Below are 6,000 nucleotides of genomic sequence, written 5' to 3' on the forward strand. Positions count from 1 at the left end.
AGTACACTACTACATCCACCTGGTCAAGATAGTGAGAACTGACAGTGAAATGCTAAGAGAAATTAGGGAAGTTAACCAAATTGGTAGTGAGGTAATAATGGGAGACTTCAATTACCCCAATATTGACTGGGTAAATGTATCATCGGGACACGCTACAGAGATAACGTTCCTGGATGGAATAAATGATAGCTTTAAGGAGCAATTGGTTCAGGAACCGACGGGAGAGGTACTCCACTTACCAGATTCCAATTCGCTGCCATACTTAAATTATCGGTAACCGCAATCAAGTGTGACACGAAGAAATTCACCACCCACTCATTCAGAATTGGGGAGGCCACAAGTGCAGCTCAGGCGGGACTTGAAACGGCCGCAATAAAGAAAATTGGACGTTGGCGATCTAAGGCAATTAATACATTATGTACGACTAGACAGTGAACACAGTTAACAAGAATTGTTAATTTATCTTACAGATGCCAACAGGTATAGAATATAGCATGGATCATTGGTCACTCATACATACGCTGGGCGGCTAAGAGAGCATATTTATTTATTTATTTATTTATTTATTTATTTATTTAAAGTCTCTTATATACCGATGTTCGTATGCACATCGCATCGGTTCACAAAGAACAAAAGCTTTTGGGCGGAGCCCTTACATATAACAGCAGAATATAAATAACTTTCGGGCGGGGGCCCTTACATGTAACCATAAGAATACATTAAACAGGGGGAGGGTAAAATACTGGTTAGGCGATGCAGTATTCCAAAAATTAAATGGATACAATCAACTATATACAAAAATAGGTGAGTACAAAGTACAAAATCAGCAGGCATTCTTAGTCATACATCGATAAGGCATTCCTGGTCAGTTACTTGACTTGTATATGGACAACATTTGGGTATGGCACCGAAAGGTTGGGTTGTCGCATGGATGGGAAAGCCGGGCATGTAATGGGAACAGTTATTGCCCTTTTTACGGCACCTAAGGCTCAAAAGGGCTGCTCCGGATATGATATATTGCATCTGGGGGGCAATGACTTACGTTCATGGACATGTAAGTGCTTGGTATAGAAAGTAAAAAGTGACCTGGTCAAGATAATGGAGCTATATCCCAATGCCACGGTATGCTGGTCTGATATCATACAGAGACCAAAATGGATGGGGTCAAAATTATGGGGTCGAGGGAGAAAGAAGTAAATCGCCAAATTGGAATATGGATTACAAAAGATGGGGGGACAGCAAATTAGACACCAGTGGGCGGACGATATGTCCCCAGGGTTATTCAGATCTGACGGAATACACTTGTCAGAGATAGGATACGACATATTCAATAATACCATACAGGATGCTGTTGAGGCACAAGATAGTAAGGTATAAAAGGCCGCAGCTTATATGTTAATGGGGGGACATACGAGGCAAGGGTCCTCCCTACCTCATGTCTTGGCGGGTACCCGGGCCAGTTGGGCTGTATTACAAGTGGTGCTGGTGACACCACATGACGGCGGGGTAGCCGTCAGCGCCGGGAGGTGAAAGGTGAAGGCGCCGCCCCCTTGCTCAGCAACACAGCGGGAGGCCTCACTGAGTATGGCTGCCTTGCTTGGTTCCTTTGGCGGGCAGCGGCGAAGAACATACTACCGGCTCGGGTAACCAGAAAGTTATTATGTTATGTGTTAAAATAAAAGCTGCGGCCATTTTATACCAAAAGCAGAATATGTGTGGTTTCTTAACGGCTACTGACAAATGGTTGTTAAGGCATGAAAAGGTAAAGCGAAAGGGACCACAGAAGAAGTGGCAGCTGCTAGCGTTAATACTCTGGCTTGCTGATTTTTATCTGCAAGTTAGCTCTTCCCCAGAGGAAGAAAACTCCCAGATTTAATTAATTATAATCCATATAATGTATGGTTTTCCTGGCAGCCATATGTAGACTTCCGGAAATATGTGGATGGGGCCATTCCCTTTCTTGGATATTGTCAGGTGTTCTCAATTGGCTTGGCAATTAAGTTCTGTCAAGCTCAAATAACAATAATGCTTCCAATAGAGGTCATGGTTACTCAAAACCCAGACTAGCTCTGAGCAATCCCAGTGGCTTTAAAGCTAAGCTGTCTTTTACCTCTGGTTATGGCCACGAGTTCAAGCCCTCGCTGTTGTACATTTATTTTTAAATAATGCCTCATTTCACCATATACTGTAATTCCCCCAAACAAATCCAAAACATCTGGAAGAATGGAAAGAGGCACAGAAAATACATTTATTTTGAAAGCTTTATTCCCTCTTCTAAAGGAGATAAACTAAAAGGTTGCTTTTCCCAGTTAGGAAAGTTACCATAGACTGTTATATTTCTAGATTTCTTAGTTTAACTCAATTGTTCATAGCAAAAATAGTACAAAGACACTTAACTTTTAAACGGGTGCACAAGCAGACATATACATGTTGGCACACCCAGATATGCAAACAATTTTATAACATGCACGCACGTTGTAAATTAGCCTAGACATGCCCAGCAGTGCAAGTTGGCTTAGGGACGCACAAGTGAGAGTATTTTATAACAGACACACACATCCAACCAATGACCAGTTTCACCAGTTCATCACCCCACTAAGCTGTGATCAGCTAGATCCTCCAAACCTCCATGTTTTGTTAGCCTGCATCACAACCCCTCTCCCACCACAGTTCCCAGACCCCTCAAACATTTCCTAGAATCCTGGAAATTTTTATATTGACTTAACTTTTTTTCTGCTATGGAGGAGGTGTTATGTGGCATTGGACCTGGACGCACATCCAGGCACATAGCCAATTGATGCACGTCTCTTGACTATGCCTTGAAATGCCCAACCCCTGCCTATTTTTTGTCCTATGGGAGATTTGTACATCGGCCCTTGTGCACGCATCTGTCTGCCCTGTAAAATTGGGTGAACATGCGCAAGTGTAAGATACCTGCCCATTTCCCAATTTTGGTGCATATCCAGCTTTGAAAATTTAGCTTAAAGTATATTATAGAGGCAATTTTGATCTGCATCCATTGCACCAACTTTCAAAGGAAAAATATGCACGCATCCTTGCCCCAAAAATTGCCCGGGAAAAGCATCCACAGAGATCAGTGTCTGCCATCTTTGTGAATACATTCTCTTACCAAAACCACATGCATAGTCCTAAAAATCATACATGTAATTGTCTCCCTTGACCCAATTGTACCCCATTTCCAACCTAATCAGTTCTTACCTGTATTGCTTTGGTGATCATAAAGTACACACATTGCATTAGAAACAATCTCAGAGGGGTGGTATTTAGAAATTTACTTTCTGGTGTTTTTTGTTTGGTTGTTTATGTAATGAGACATTAAATGTCATTCAACTTTCTTTACAGTATGTCACAAGAGATAACTTAAAATGTTCATCTGACTCATGGAACACAGCAAGTAATTATTTGAAGTCCACGAAGAGTGCCTTAATCAGTCATTGGATTCGAATTGGAGTGTTACATAATCATCTTTTGTCAACAATACAGTCAAACCAAAAGTTCAGAAATGTAAAAAATATTGGTTATTTTGCACTATTGTAAATAATTTTCTGTTCTGTTTAACATTAAGCTTGGTTAAATTGATTCTGTCAAATTGTGGAATATGCTGTTATATTCAGTCACTAGCATTAGTCATATATTTTTCCTTTATTTTTGTATGAAGTTTTGCACTTATTTTGTGTTAGAAAATACAAATAGTATATTTGACTGAGATTTTTGCTTTAAATAGAATTTTATGACATTTTGTGCAGCTTTAAGTTTAAATATCTAATTGTGTTCAGGTTTATTTTTGTGCACAGAATTTAATATATTCTGATGAATATGTGACTGGATAGTTAATCTTGAAAGATTTATTTTGATGCTATGAATTACAAACCATGTTGGAGCAGATAGAGACAAACTACCTCGGAGCAAAGGTATAAAACCAACAAGGGGTTTCAAAGAAAATCTTCACTACCATTTTACATTTGCAGAAATATAGTTATAAACTATCATGTTTATAATGTTTTCCTCTTATGTTTTCCTTCATGGGCTGTAGTGAAGTATTTTTGTTACTATGTAGATATCTGTTCTAAAAATAGTATCCAGAATTGCAGAGTTCGCCCAGAAAAAGACGGTAAATGCTCAGATTTGCAATGGATTAGTAGCTTTTTCTAGGTGAAGTTTCGTGGAAATTTTTTTGTTCTACTGAAATGTATCCAATTCAGATGTAAAAAAGTAAACTGATTTTGGCTTTCCGAAAGTCAGTCTTTGACTTTGTGATTAAAATTGAATGTTTCTGATATTTCATCTATGCACTTCAAACAGAACCAGAAATGTAACTGTAATTACTGTTAATGTAATATGAGTGCCTTCTTTAAGAAAATAAACTCTGATGTAATGCCAGGAGGGTTTCCCTACATTTCTGGGAAGTTTTCACCAGCTGAAGGTTTTTGTTTAAACCTGTTATCTCAATGCTTTTATGGGTAATTTTTTTTTTTTTAACTCAATCCCAAAATGAATGGGCCATCCGTACATAGTACAGATGTGTATTTAGAATTAATATTGACTGCTATTTGCATTTGTAATATTAAGTAGAAACAGTGTACATGTTTTATTTATATTCCACTTTTTCAGTACTTCAAAGCGATGCCCACAATATTGTTAATTCAGCAGATTTTAAATGTTTTTAAATAAAGTGGAAGGAGGATAACCAATGGGACAGTGCTATATCAGTTTACAAATTATATCGCACTGATAGGGAGGATCAACTTGGTGGGGGTGTGATCATACAAAGAAATGAAATGCTCAGTAGAATCTATATGGTTAGAAATCCCATGTGTGTTGGGCAAGAGTATAATGATAGGAGTATACTACCGTCCACCTGGACAAATGGTCAGACAGATGATGAAATGCTAAGAGAATCAAGGAAGCCAACAATTTGGCAGTGCAGTCATAATGGAAGATTTCAATGATCCCAATATTGCCTGGGTAAATGTTTCATCAGGACATGCTAGAGTCATAAAGTTCTTGGATGTGATAAACGACTGATTCATGGAATAATGGGTTCAGGAACCAATGAGAGAGGGAGCTATTTTAGATTAATTCTTAGTGAATGCGGATATGGTGAGAGAGGTAACTGTGGTGGAGCCATTTGGCAATAGTGATCATAGCATAATCAAATTTGAACTAATAACTGGAAGGGGGACAATAAGTAAATTTACAGCTCTAACACTAAATTTTCAAAAGGGAAACTTTGACAAAATGAGGAAAATAGAAAAAAACTGAAAGGTGCAGCTGCAAAGGTTAAAAGTGTTCAACAGGCATAGACATTGTTTAAAAATAAAATCTTAGATGCGCAATCCAGATGTATTCCATGCATTAAGAAAGGTGGAAGGAAGACAAAACGATTACCGGCATGGTTAAAAGTTGAGGTGAAAGACTATTTTAGTAAAAAAAAAAAAAATCGTTCAAAAATTGGAAGAAACATCCTTCTGAAGAAGGATGTAGGTAGTTCAAATTAAGGGGTAAATTTTAAAAGGTGCGCGCGGGAGTAGATTTGCTCGCGCAACCCGGCGCAAACAAATCTACTCCTGGTTTTATAACATGCGCGTGCTGCCACACGCATGTTATAAAATACAGGGTCGGCGTGCGTAAGGCTGCGCAAAATCGGCAGCCTACGCGTGCCAAGCCGCGTAGCCATCCTCCTTTCCCTCCAGCTCCCCCACCTTCCCCTCCTTCCCCCTATCTAACCCCCCCCCAGCCCTAATTCCCCCCACCTTTATTTTATAAGTTACGCCTGCCTGAGCCAGGCATAACTTGCATGCGCCGGCCAGCTGCTGGAGTGCCATGTTCCAGTCCGGGGGCTGGTCCGGAAGCCATGGCCACGCCCCTGGGCTGGAACCACGCCCCTGGCCCCGCCCCAGGACGCTCCCCGATGATGTGCCGGCCCGCGACACGCCCCATGAAAGCCCCGGAACTTACTCAGGTCCCGGGCTTGCGCGC

At 40.2% G+C, this 6,000-nt stretch overlaps 1 protein-coding gene across 5 annotated transcripts in view; it reads left to right on the forward strand.

Annotated features, from left to right (window-relative positions):
* The window catches only part of LCORL (ligand dependent nuclear receptor corepressor like), a 374,618-nt gene extending 370,217 nt beyond the window's left edge, over positions 1-4,401 (forward strand). For all 5 annotated transcript variants that reach the window (XR_003854676.1, XM_029590369.1, XM_029590357.1 and 2 more), the window contains one exon: positions 3,364-4,401. The gene's annotated coding sequence lies outside the window, so the exon portion shown is untranslated. The remainder of the gene's footprint in view (positions 1-3,363) is intronic.
* Positions 4,402-6,000: the final 1,599 nt, after the last annotated feature.

This window comes from Rhinatrema bivittatum, chromosome 1 (assembly GCF_901001135.1).
Source record: "Rhinatrema bivittatum chromosome 1, aRhiBiv1.1, whole genome shotgun sequence".
NCBI classification, from domain to species: Eukaryota; Metazoa; Chordata; class Amphibia; order Gymnophiona; family Rhinatrematidae; genus Rhinatrema; species Rhinatrema bivittatum.